The sequence below is a fragment of the Ranitomeya variabilis genome, chromosome 5 (assembly GCF_051348905.1).
Source record: "Ranitomeya variabilis isolate aRanVar5 chromosome 5, aRanVar5.hap1, whole genome shotgun sequence".
Classification (NCBI taxonomy): domain Eukaryota; kingdom Metazoa; phylum Chordata; class Amphibia; order Anura; family Dendrobatidae; genus Ranitomeya; species Ranitomeya variabilis.
The window spans coordinates 59,093,448-59,107,391 of NC_135236.1; the positions used below are offsets into that span (position 1 = coordinate 59,093,448).

A 13,944-nucleotide genomic window follows, 5' to 3' on the forward strand; every position below is an offset into this window, starting at 1 on the left:
CAATGCAACATTTTTTCAGGAAGCCCTCCTGTACCTCTCATGAAAGGGGTATTGGGGTGCATCATAATTCTTGGCAGGCCTGCCACTCACTGCATAGGCAATAACAGCATAGGAGATCCACTGTTTAATAATGGCCCTTTAAGAATACTAATGTCGCCTGATGCCCCTCTAAAAATAGGGTTTGTGACTTTAAGGGTCCATCCTTCATAAATGAAACAAGATGTGTCTCCTTATGTGTCACACACCACATGACCAGCTAGGGGTGTTAAATGATACAATTACAATTCCCAGTGAATGCATTTGTATTGGTTGAAAGCAATGTTAAAGTTGAAAAACGCTGCGTGTGAATATAGCCCAAGTGGTGGAGGAACATTTTGGCCTGGGGTAAATTATTTTGCCTTATATACAAGTCATTACCCTGGAAAGGATGTACCTTAACATATTTCCCAGCAAAATCCATTTTGGTTTCATTTTTGTATGTTTTTGGGTGCACCTGTAAAAATGGTGTGAAACTCTGACAACTTTGCTCACAGCTAGGAACTAGGAGTCAGAAATGCTTCCAGGGGCGATCGCCATGATGTTCCCGTGTCATTTGAGCAGTGTTTCCATCATTTTCAGATGTTTTTAGACCTTAAAAGGACCCCCGGGGGATTGTGGTAAAAATACTCAGGTTTCCCATAGACTTACATTGGGCTCATTGCTCGGGTCGAGTACCCAAGTATTCCAATTTGCTTGACCCGAGCAATGAGCACATGAGCATTTTAGTGCTCATCCGTCACTAGTTTTAACTTGTAAATAGACTCTTTGATCATTTTTGGTATTCCCATACCCCCTTTCACTAGTCACATATACCAACCTGATGCACTCTACACAACTTACGAATGTCAATACATTATAAAATTTTGTGGTCCATTTTCTCCTGCTACCCTTATGAAAATATTTTTTTTTTGCTAAAATAACATTTTTGTTGAAAAAAAAATTGATTTTTTTTATTTTCACAACTCAACGCTACAATTTTCTGTGAATCACCTGAAGGTTCAAGGAGCTCACCACACCTCTAGATAAATTCCTTGGGGGGGTCTAGTTTCCAAAATGGGGTCACTTGTGGGGGTTTCCACTGTTTAGGCACATCAGGGGCTCTCCAAACACGACATGGCGTCCGATCTCAATTCCAGCCAATTCTGCAATGAAAAAGTCAAATGGTGCTCGTTCCCTTCCGAGCTCTGCCATGTGCACAAATAGTGGATTTCCCCCACGTATGGGGTATCAGCATACTCAGGACAAATTGCACAACAACTTTTGGGGTCCAATTTCTCTAGTTACCCTTGTAAAAATAAAAAATTTATGGCTAGAAATCATTCGTGTGAAAAAATATGATTTTTTATTTTTACTGCTCTACATTATAAACTTTTGTGAAGCACTTGGGGGTTCCAAGTGCTCACCACACATCTAGATAAGTTCGTTGAGGGGTTTAGTTTCCAAAATAGCATCACTTGTGGGGGCTTTCACTGTTTAGGTACATCAGTTGCTCTCCAAACGCGACATGGCGTCTGCTAATTATTCCAGTAAAATTTACATTCAAAAAGTCAAACAGCGCTCCTTCTCTTCTGAGCTCTGCCATGCACCTAAACAGTGTTTTTTTTTCCCATATATGGGGTATCGGCATGTTCAGGAAAAATTGAATTACAAATTTTGGAGTTCATTTTTTCCTGTTACCCTTGTTAAAATAAAAAAAAATTGAGCCTAAAGTTAAATTTTAGTGAAAAAACAAGTTAAATGTTAATTTTTTCCTTTCACATTCCATTAATTCCTGCGAAGCATCTGAAGGGCTAATAAACTTCTTGAATGTGGTTTTGAGCACCTTGAGGGGTGGAGTTTTTAGAATGGTGTCACTTTTGGGTATCCTATCATATAGACCCCTCAAAGTGACTTCAAATCTGATGTGGTCCCTAAAACAAAATGTTTTTGCAAATTTAGTAGTAAATAGAGTTGAGCGACTTTTACTTTTTTCGGATCGAGTCGAGTTTTGCGAAACCTGACTTTGTCAAAAGTCGGGTCGGGTGAAATCGGCCGATTATCGCGAAAAGTCGGGGGCCGACTGAAACACGAAACCCAATGCAAGTCAATGGGGAGTCAAAGTCGGCAGTGAGTGGAGGACAGGAAAACACCTACAGTGCCCATTTTAATGCCAAAAACATCAATTCTTATTACTTAAGCTTGTCAATCTTAATTTACTTTATAATAATAGTTAGGCATTGAAAACTGGGGGTCATTTGGCTAAAATTGTGGGGGGGGTAGGGTTGGCTCAAGATTTTGGTGGGCCCAGGAAACGCGGAATACGTCACGGCGGTGGAGCAGGGAGAGGTAAGTATTTCAACTTTGCAAGTGCTGTGATCCTGAGCAAGCAGGGGGGCCCCACTCGTTGGCACTGGCACAGGGCCCCTCATAGTATGGCGGTGTGTTTGACGGCGGGTGGTGCCTCCCACTGGCAGAGACACTTTTGCGTACTATGAGGGGCCCTGTGCCAGTGACGTCGCCAACGAGTATGCCCCCCACCACCTGATGAAGGAACCTGCACTTTCATCTGCACCTTCCTCTTTGTCCCCATGTAAGGTGGTATAGTATGTGGGAAGGGGAACCTGACTTTCAACAGGGTCAGATACTGGCTGTGTAGTGCAAGGGGAATGTAGTGGTCTGGGTCAATGTACCAGCAGACTCATCTAGCAGTGGCTGGGCAATGGGCAGGATGAGGAGGAAACACAGATATAGGCCCAAATAATAAAGTGGGCTAAATGCAGTTCAAAATTGGTAACAGGACTAAACAGGCGGCATTGCTTTCTTCAGCGGAGGAAAACTAATGAGTGGCAGACACAGTTAGTAGGCCCAAATAATAAAGTGGGCTAAATGTCTGCCAAAAAATTGTTCATAAATAAACAGGTGGCATAGCTAGGTACAGAGGTGGGCTCCCCTGCTGAGTAGCAGACAGTGGTAGTAGGCGCAAAGTATTAACTGGTCTAAATGGAGGGCAGGGCCCCTGTATATTTTAACTATCATCTATCATTTCAACAAATTTGTATTGGCAGTGCCATTGAAGGATGTATCAGCACAGACTACACAGTGGTGGAGCAGGGAGAGGTAAGTATTGCAAGTGGTAGAGCACTGTTCGAGCTGGGGGAACACTCTCGTGGGCGGCGGTACTGGCACAGGGCCCCTCATATTACGACGGTGTGTCTGACGTTGGTTGTGCACCACTACCGTCAGAGACACTTCATTGTACTATGAGGGACCCTGTGCCAGTGCCGTCGCCCAAGAGTGGGCACACCCACCTGTCCAGGCAAACGGCACTCGCACGGGTGCTTGCGCCAAGTGGCGAGACCACGGCCCCGTGGGGGGAGTTAGGCCATTTAGGGAGGTGTAAACATGTCGTATGCTGTACAAGCAGCAGCTGCAAATTTAGAGATTGGAACAGTCAGTAACACCAGTCCCAAAGCAAGACCTTTTTTCAGGAAAGTTAGGTGTCAGCCGGGATAGGTGGGGCAAAATAATTAGAAATCCAGTAGTGGTTCATTTTAATGAAGGTTAGATCATCCACATTTTGGGTAGCCAGACGAGTCCTTTTTTCGGTCAGTATTGAACCAGCAGCACTGAATACTCTTTCTGATAGCACACTAGCAGCTGGGCAAGCAAGCTCCTGCAATGCATATTCGGCCAATTCAGGCCAGGTGTCTATTTGTGGTGGTGACCACGGCCCTGTGGGGGGAGTCAGCACATTTAGGGAGGTATAAAAATGGCCTATGGTGGACATTCAGCAGCTGCAAATGGAGGAATTGGAGAAGTCAGTAAACAAGGTAGAAGGTGTATATAAACTTGTTGAGAATTTAAATCTCCCTTTTTTTTTTGGAGACTGAACCAAAACTCAGGCCCTGTGCATAAAACAACACAATGTAAGTGGCAGAAAGTGGCTGGAAGATATATGAAAAAATACAAGGACCATAGTACAATTTCAATCTCCTTACAATGATCTCAGGACAAGTATGGCTCAACCCTAGTAGTAAACATGAGAAATTGCTGGTCAACTTTTAACCCTTATAACTTCCTAGCGAAAAACATTTTGCTTGAAAAATTGTGCTGATGTAAAGTAGACATGTGGGAAAAGTTATTTGTTAAGTATTTTGTGTGACATATCTCTGAGTTAAGGGCATAAAAATTCAAGTTTTGAAAATTGCAAAATTTTCTAAATTTTCTCCAAATTTCTGTTTTTTTACACAATTAAACGCAAGTCATATCGAAGAACTTTTACCACTATCATGAAGTCACAAAAAACAATCTCAGAATCAACGGGATCTGTTAAAGCGTTCCAGAGTTATCGCCTCATATAGTGACAGTGGTCAGAATTGTAAAAATTTGCCTGTTCATTAACGTGCAAACCACATTGGGGGGTCATAAAGGGGTTAACGCTTACAATGCTTATAACAAGAAAAGAAACAATCTGTCATTAATATTTTCACTATTTATAAAGTTTGTTGTAGATTATTACTGAATAAATAAAAACAAATTTCCCTGACCGGGAATCGAACCCGGGCCGCGGCGGTGAGAGCGCCAAATCCTAACCACTAGACCACCAGGGAAGATGGCACACAAGTGTATAGTCAACCTTAGTGAATTTCTCTGTGGACAGGTACGAGAGGATCCAAAATTGATAATTCAATATTTGCTGTGGACTTTGATTTGACAAGGATCTACACTAGAGTAGATAACCTATTGCCACATTCCTGGCTACTGTGTGGACTTGGCTCTGTATATGTCTGCTAAGGTTTGTCTAAAAACCACAACATGTAATGCCTATCCAGGTTGTACCTCACAGTGATTAAATCCAACCACATAGGGGCAAAATAACAACTTTCTATAGTTGGTCTACAGAACATTTTCAAACTTACTGACTAAAATCTTCCCAAAACTCAGACTAACCACAATAAATCCAATAACTCCTAGGCTGATGTCTGCTGTAATTGTTATCATTCCCTTTTTCCATTTCCATTTTTCTCAGTGCAGCCCAGACTGTTCTTACTATTATTTCCAGTACTTGCTATGTGAAAATGTTTGGTACTATCGGTTACATCACATTCTGACCTTCTGTGACAACACCTCTCCGTGGGTGTCTGACCACATTGTCAAAGAGTGCTGTAGTGCCAATCAATCGGAGAAGGCTCTTACACACAATGTCGGTTTCACGGTCCATTGTGTCCACATCTACTGTAGTACGAGTCAAAAAAGCACTTACTTATGAAGTGGTTTCTAAAAAAAACCTCTAAAAAATGGGAGTGCTTCTTATGCCTATATAGCGGTTTCCATAGATTGCCCTGTATAAATAGCCCCACACAATACCAGTCATCGTGCCAGACAGAATCAGTGTGCTTTATGTCTGAAAGAAGGGATTTGCTTTTTTTATAGGATATGTTGTACCTTACATACAAAACACTGACTGTAGCTGGGCACTGCAGAGCGAGGTGTTGGCACCATCTACTGTTCATTGTTGGTACTTGAGGCATGACTAAGCATTAAAGGGGTTGCCCTGAACCCATTGATGGCCTCTCCTTGGAATAGGTCATCAATGTCTGATGGGTGTGGTGCAACACCCAGCACCCCGACTCTGATCAGAAGTGACGAGCCGGCAACAGAGCAGAGAGAAGAAGTGAGCTGAGACCAGATCTTCCCCAGCAAGTGATGCCACTTCTGATCAGAGCCGGTGAGAGAGCGCACTGTCACTGTGCACTGAGAAGAACAAGGACAGGAATCTACTGGGCATCTGTCAGAATTGCAAACCAATATATGCTCGGTAGAGCAGGGACTATCTCAGCCCCTGAAATGAAGGTTACTGATGACACTTCATTTTAGAGAAGTGGGAGCCCCCTGATGACGCTTTGTTTGAGTATCCCATCATGCTTTGGGATTCTCAAATGAGGCATCATCAAACAGGAAGTAGCAGAAAAAAATAAAGCAGTTATATAGTGTAGTGAGGGAAGGATAGATAATTTTAATTAAAGTTTATTAGAAAAAAGATTAGATTCTGTCAATAAATAGAAATTTAGGACGACAAGAACATTTTGTTTCCGACCACTGCTTTGATAGCTTATTTAAACGGACAGACTGCAATAAATGACTGCCGATCAGTAATGATTTATTGATTGGTGATCGTTTAGTGCGGTTGGTCGGTCCGTGTATATATACCCCTATACAGTACCTCTATACAGAATAAATATTTACATGCCACTGACGTCTGTCTACAGCCTTTTTCTTCTTCATCTTCATCCTGTCAAACATTTATGTCAACATCCTAATGCCGTCCCCAGCTGAAGCACTTCCTAAAAAAGGCGACGGAAGCTCCCCTGCTTCTACTACTAGGCCGGTGACGTGCTCTGCTTTCTACATCACTTGTACTATCCATCTAACTGGCCTCATGATGAACTGATTTGATGGGGAAACTCGTTGAGGCGCAGCTGAATTCCATGCTAAGTCCATCTCATTCATTACGACCCTTTATTCGACTGTATAATCTTTTGGACTATTATGTCTTTATAAGTATATGGGGTCTTTTGATATGGACTAACCAGCCGGGGCTTTCTAGTTTTGCCTGTCTTCCCATCTATCATTATTTCCTGTCACAGGGCTATATATGATTATATGTTCACACATGAACACAGACCATGGATCTCACCAGTACCGGAATCACCAGAATGTGTGAAGAAGGCTTAAGATATATATACAGGAGAATGGGGGACATAACTAATGACATAAGGCCCCCTTCACATGTCCGTGTCCCGGTAGGTGTACATCACCCAGTGACTTTGAGAAGCGCAATGTTACTGATGTCACCGCTATTCAGGGACTTGTGCAGCACCGCGTGATCCATAAGTGGCTGTTTGCAAAGCCCATGGAGCGTCAGATTGAGGTTCCATAGGCTTTGTAGGGCGGATTCACTGGACTATGTCGGGTTTGGTAGTCTACGTCGGACCTGCGTGAGATTTTTTAATAAAGTGGGGAACCAGGGAAAGTGTTGGGGATTATTCATTTCAATAAACATTTTTTTTGTGTGTTTCCTTTTTATTACTGAGTTAGTAATGGGGGTGTCTGATAGACACCTCTCCATTATTAGTACCAGTGCTTGATGTCAGCTGAGTCTTTGGACACTTCACAGCTGACATCAACCCCAAGTACCATTACCCTGATTTCCAAAGCACCAGGGCATCGGGAAAATCAAAAGGCAAAGCATGAGAATTGGAGCATCTACTGTGATGCTCCACCTCTGGGACAGCTGCAGGATTTTATTTTAGGCTGGGAAGGGCCCAAAAACCATGGTCCTACCCAGCCTGATAATATCAGCTCTCAACTGTCTTCTTTACCTTTGCTGGTTACCAAAAATGGGGAGACCCTACGTCATGATTTTCATGTATCTATTTATTTGTTTAATAGCTGAAAATCTATAATTGAAGTGTCTGGTTTGACTTTTATCTCAAATTTATCTCATAAAGGGTCAAAATTGACTTTTAAGATTGCTACTCCTAATAGGTGGTGCTAGATTCAAGTCCTCTTCCACTGAAGACGCTGATTGCATATACTGTATGTATATGGTAGAGGCGACTATATTGTATTCAGTTGGCTATTGCACTGTTTTCTTTCCTCTTACTTAGCTGTCTATGTAGAGTTGTGTTTTTAAGGTGTCCGGGAGTGGAAGCGGCAGGTGAACTGGTTTTAGTCGAGAGAAGGCATTTTTCTTTATGTGAGTGACATTTTCTTCAGGCTCCACATTGAAACTTGCAGAGAAAAGAAACACAAAAACTGCATAGTTCAGCAGCGTCTTTAGACGCACAGTGGGTGAACGTTTTCATGAAATCACACACACTTTGCTTGAACATATAGGCTCTGTTCACACATAGCGTAAATGCTGCCTTTTTTTCTGCTGTGTTTTTTTGAGTAAGGCTGCCGTCACACGTTCAGTATGTGGTCAGTATTTTACATCAGTATTTGTAAGCCAAAACCAGGAGTGGAACAATTAGAGGAAAAGTATAATAGAAACATATGCACCACTTCTGCATTTATCACCCACTCCTGGTTTTGGCTTACAAATACTGATGAAAAATCCTGACCAAATACTGCTAGTGTGATGGCAGCCTAATTCTGCTGCTTTCAACTATCCAAGCAAATCGGATGTGATTTTATGAAAACTCCTGACAGCAAAAATTTGTGAAAAAAAATGCAATTACTTTTTTAAGTGCAGAATCAAAGTTTTTCTGTGGAATAAAAAAAAAATTTAAAACTCTGCTTCAAATTGGCACCAAAAATGCATCAAATAAGAGGAAATGCATAAAAAATGCAGGAAGTGATGAATAAACATAGAATATTGTTATTTTGTATTTTGTTGCACACACCAGAATAAAAAGTAAAGAATAAAAACAAACATAGTATTTACCAAATCAAATAATAAATATGATAAAAAGGAAGAATAAAATCCATTTTAAAACTATCAAAGAAAAATTGCCCCATGTTTAAGATACTATTTCTGGGATGTTTGGCAACAGGGTGTGGCCTAATAGAAAGTGGGTGTGACTTTTGAGAAAAGAGGTCATGGTCTATGTTACGAGACCATGTAACAAAATTTGCTGCTAATTATTAGCTCGAAAGAAAGCCAACTTGTTAGTGTAAACCTTAGTCAAAAAGATGATATTCCCTGACCGGGAATCGAACCCGGGCCGCGGCGGTGAGAGCGCCGAATCCTAACCACTAGACCACCAGGGAACCTACCTGCCCAGCTGAAGAGGGCATTCTAGGTCTCTGCCTAATCAAGTGTGCAGCACTAATGGTATACTCAAGTAGGGTAATTAGTCAAGTGGAGCCTGCATAGAAAGCTGGAGTGATCCAACAGAACATTTGGTGAAATATTTACAGGGTTGTCTAGTGCCACTCACAGTAAGAAGAAGAATGAAAGAGGGAAGTGGACTAACAACATAAGTGTGGAGCAGGAAAGTTGAAAGGCAGATTGGTTACTTGGGGAAGGAAGAGTTTTCTATCCACAGATTCCACATTTTATCAAAAATCTCTCTGCCGTCAGCTCTTGTGGCTTTTTTTGAAATGTAAAATATTATGAACACGTTATTTGGCCAGTTCAATTTACTCCTATGGGAATTCTGGTAAATATTGAGCAAAGTTGTGTTAATTCACCTATGGGGTTTTTAATTCCCAGAGGTTTGTCGACCAACAAGAACACAAAGGAAGCGAAAGCCAATTGTTGGTTAAAAACAAGCTCCAGCAGTATTTGGACTTTTTGCCAAAGTTAGCGGACAGCTGGGCACGTCCACCAAATACGTAACATATTTCCCCTCATTACATCCTCGAAAACAGTGTGGAGAAACTATACCAAATATTCTATGAAGGAAGGTAGGAATAGTACATGATAAACCCTGAGTAATAATGTAATTGAAGTTTCAACAATGGAGACTTGATAGCTTCCCGTGACGGTTTTCCACCAATGATACCATCTCTTCAGAGAAACAGTTTGGTTTATATTGTTTTCCCAATGCTCCATAAAAGAAAGTTTTCTGCCAGATAATGATGCATTAAACTGAGAATATAAGAGGGAAGTAATTTCCCTACGTGTGGGTCCATATTCAGAAATTCTATTGAATTGTGTTTAACCCCTTTTCCCCTAAGGGTCGTTTGCATTTTAATGACCGGGCCAATTTTTACAATTCTAACCACTGTTCCTTTTTGAGGTTATAACTCTGGAACGCTTCAACGGAATCTGGTGATTCTGACAATGTTTTCTTGAAACATATTGTACTTCATGTTGGTGGTAAAATTTCTTTGATATTACCTGCGTTTATTTGTGAAAAAAATGGAAATTTGCAAAAAATTTGGAAAATTTCACAAATTTCCAACTTTGAATTTTCATGCCCTTTAATCACAGAGATATGTCACACAAAATACTTAATAAGTAACATTTCCCACATGTCTACTTTACATCAGCACAATTTTGGAACCAAATTTTTTTTCTTAGGGAGTTATAAGGGTTAATAGTTGACCAGAGATATCTAATTTTTACAACACCATATTTTTTTTAGAGACTACATCTCATTTGAAGTCACTTTGAGGGTCTATATGATGGAAAATACCCAAAAGTGACAACATTCTAAAAACTGCACCCCTCAAGTACTTGGCATGGCTGTGATGGCTCAGTTAACGCCCACAGCCAAAAAGCTTTACAGTTCAGGTTCACTCATCCCTCGTGCCTATGCAGATAAAATGCAGTTGTATTGGGATTCTTTCAGGTATGCTCTAACTGGGCGCCCTTGAGACTCCACCCAGGCTCCACACCATCTCTGCCTCCACCCCCCGCTCCGTCTCCACCCCTTGAACCTTCCACAGTCCCACCGCACACAACAGGAGCTCTGTATAGCTTCTAGTTGAAGTCCTTCATCTTCACTTTTCTTTTTCATTCAGCGCAGACCGCCATCACGTCTTCCAGCCAGGACTTGTCTCTGCAGAAAATAACACAGTTATATAGAGTACCGCTTCCAGAGCACATTCCCCACTTTTTCCCTAACTTCAACAGTATGCAGCTGAATGCAGACGTGCACCCACCATTAATATATAATTAATTATTATGCAACCCACGATTCCAAGTATAAATTGTAATCCACCACTGTGACCCCACTAACAAAAAATAGCCACTTTTCCAACCCAATATATAAATTAATTAGCACCTGTACTCTTCCCCCCAAATCAATACCAGCCACACTCCTGCATCCTCAACGACCCCCTCTCTGTACCTCCTGCTCCCCTGATTCATTTTGTTTACATTCCCCCCTCCACCGCAATTTATTATCTCATGTCCTATCTCTCTCACCTACACCCTCTATTCATTATCAACTGCTCTCCACCACCCTCAATACAGCATAATTTATTCTCCCCAACTTCAATTTATCAACCTTTCTCTCTCTTCTGGCATCTTTCCCTCCTTATTTAAGCATGCCATCATACATCCATTACTTAAAAAAAATCCCTCGATCAAAACTGTGCCGCTAATTATAGACCTGTCTCTAATCTTCCCTTCATCTCTAAACTCCTCAAACGCCTGGTCCACTCCCGTCTTACCCGCTATCTCTCAGATAACTCTCTTCTCGACCCTCTACAATCCGGTTTCCGCTCTTTACACTCTACTGAAACTGCCCTCACTAAAGTCTCTAATGACCTACTAACAGCTAAATCTAATGGTCACTACTCCATGCTAATTCTCTTGGATCTCTCTGCAGCATTCGGTACTGTGGATCATCAGCTCCTCCTCACTATGCTCTGATCCATTGGCCACAAGGACACCGTTCGTTCCTGGTTCTCCTCCTATCTCTCTGACCGATCCTTCACTGTATCTTTTGCTGGTTCCACCTCCTCTCACCTTCCCCTTACTGTTGGGGTTCCTCAAGGATCAGTCCTAGGCCCCCTCCTCTTCTCTTTGTATACTGCCCCTATTGGACAAACAATCAGTAGATTTGGGTTCCAGTACCATCTCTGCTGATGACACCCAAGTACACACTTCTTCTCCTGATATCACGCCTGCCTTTTTAGAAAACACCAGTGATTGTCTCACCGCTGTCTCCAACATCATGTCTTCCCTCTATCTGAAAAAAAAAAAAATCACTTTCTCCCCCACCCTCAATTCATCATTTACTTTTCCCCATATCCTAGTGTCAATACATCATTTACTCCCCCACACTCTCAATTCATCATTATTTGTCTCCCCGTCCCCCCATGCTCAAGTCATCATTTGCTGTTTCAAACCCCCACCTTCAAAGCATAATTTGCTGTCCCCTGTCCCCCACCTTCAATACATCATTTGCTGTCCCCCATCCCCCACCTTCAATACATCGTTTGCTTTCCCTTGTCCCACACCATCAATTCATCATTTGCCGTCCCACATCCCCCAACTTTAATACATCATTTGCTGCCCTGTCCCCTACCTCAATTCATCATTTGCTGTCTCCCATACCCCACCCTCAATTCATCATCATTTGCTGTCCCCTGTCCACCACCCTCCATTCATCATTTGCTGTCCCTCACTTTCAATTCATCATTTGCTGCCCCCCCATAATCCACTCTCAATTTATCATTTGCTGTCCCCCAGCTTCCACCCTCAGTTCATCATCATTTGCTCCCCCACAGCCATTTAATTCATTTTATTAAAAAAAAATGTTATTCATACTTACCTCTCATCCAATCCCGTGCAGCTCCACTTCTGGACTGGTATTGACGTCATAGCATAGGTACTGTCAACAGAACGACACAGAAGATGTGGTGACAGCTCTCCTGGATGGTCATGGAGCTCCAGGAAAGCTCCCAGCACCGACATGTGCATTGCCGATGGTGGTGCACCTGCAAATAATGCATTATTATACCCTTGGGCCCGGTGAGCAGAAGCAAAAAGGCAATAAGGACAGTAATGCCCTGTTGGCGGTCCTGGTGACTCTACAGCTCTGCACTCACAATCACATTACTGTAAAAATAAAGCACTTAACGCAAACAACAAGTTTTCAGTGTCGTATGTCTTCATTTGAAATAATTTCAAAAGCTTAAAGTAGTTTCTTGTCTATTGTAAACAAATTATGTGCAGGACTACTGCAGCGAAACACGATGCCAGCTAAATATAGAAACTCAATACAACTTTAATCCCAGATTCTTCAAAGCTTGAAAATAATTTTCTATCTATCAAGATGTAAAACATGTTTCATTTACATGGGGATTTCTATGCCTTGAAATGTTTACAAATTTATGGCATTAAAAAGGAAAAGAAAAAAAAAACAAGCAAAACTTTTTTTGCCCCGTGTGAGGATCGAACTCACGACCTTCAGATTATGAGACTGACGCGCTACCTACTGCGCTAACGAGGCAACTGGAAAACTCTAAACAGCGGAGGGCACCATCTACTATAATAGATTGTTGGGATCTACCTGGAATATGTCACAACAGTAAGGCTAGGTTCACATTGCGTTAGGGCAATCCGTTTAGCGCTAGCGGATTGCGCTAACGCAATGTCTATTTAGGGGCCGCGTTCAGGGGTCGCGTTAACGTCCCCGCTCTCGCAGATCCCCGATCTGCGAGAGCGGGGAATGGACCTCGGGCGCGCCGCGGACGCTGCTTGCAGCGTCCGAGGCGCGTCACAGAAGAACGGCACATCACTAGCGCGAGCCGAAAAAGGCACGCGCTAGTGATGCGCTGCAGGCGAAATTTACATTGCTGTCAATGGGTGCGCTAACGGACCCGTTGCACGGCGTTAATTGCGACATTTTCGCCGTGCAACGCTGTCCGTTAGCGATCACCCACTAACGCAATGTGAACCTAGCCTTACAGAAAACCAAGAGAAAAAGAAGAAGACATGCTATATAGCCGGGACCACCAAAATGTATACAATAATAATGTTTATTAAACACCACAAACACCAAAAAAAATATTATTTTAAAAGCATTTAAAAAACAGTAATATACATCCCAACAGTAGGGACCAGCCGCCGGACAAAAAACTAGATACACCCAATTAGATAATACAAGGTATAACATCAAAAATACCGACAATAATCATATATCAAAACTGGACCATGCATTAAAGAAACAAGGGGGAAATACAAAATGCTGTGCCAAAACTCGCAATAAGAATAGATGCAAGAAATGAGTGATCAGCTGCAAAGGACATAAAATGCCTAGTGCAATGGAAGAAACGAGCAGGAATGGCCAAAACAAGCTCACATGTCCATGTGTGGAAAATAAGAAACAAGTTGTTGCAGCTTCACAACATGAAAGAGATTGACTAAAGCATTAAATCAGGCTGGAGAATGGTTTACCCCAAGGAATAAATACCTAATGAGCATAACCAGTGAGGATAAGGGTCCAAAGTACAGGGGCA

The 13,944-nt window shown here is 42.1% G+C and overlaps 3 non-coding genes across 3 annotated transcripts; all 3 read right to left on the reverse strand.

Annotated features, from left to right (window-relative positions):
- Nucleotides 1-4,556: 4,556 nt before the first annotated feature.
- Nucleotides 4,557-4,628, reverse strand: TRNAE-CUC (transfer RNA glutamic acid (anticodon CUC)). Its single transcript has one exon. It is a non-coding gene; the product is annotated as a tRNA-Glu (tRNA).
- A 4,093-nt stretch (nucleotides 4,629-8,721) lies between these two features.
- TRNAE-CUC (transfer RNA glutamic acid (anticodon CUC)) lies at nucleotides 8,722-8,793 on the reverse strand. The gene has a single exon. It is a non-coding gene; the product is annotated as a tRNA-Glu (tRNA).
- A 4,069-nt stretch (nucleotides 8,794-12,862) lies between these two features.
- Nucleotides 12,863-12,935, reverse strand: TRNAM-CAU (transfer RNA methionine (anticodon CAU)). The gene has a single exon. It is a non-coding gene; the product is annotated as a tRNA-Met (tRNA).
- Nucleotides 12,936-13,944: the final 1,009 nt, after the last annotated feature.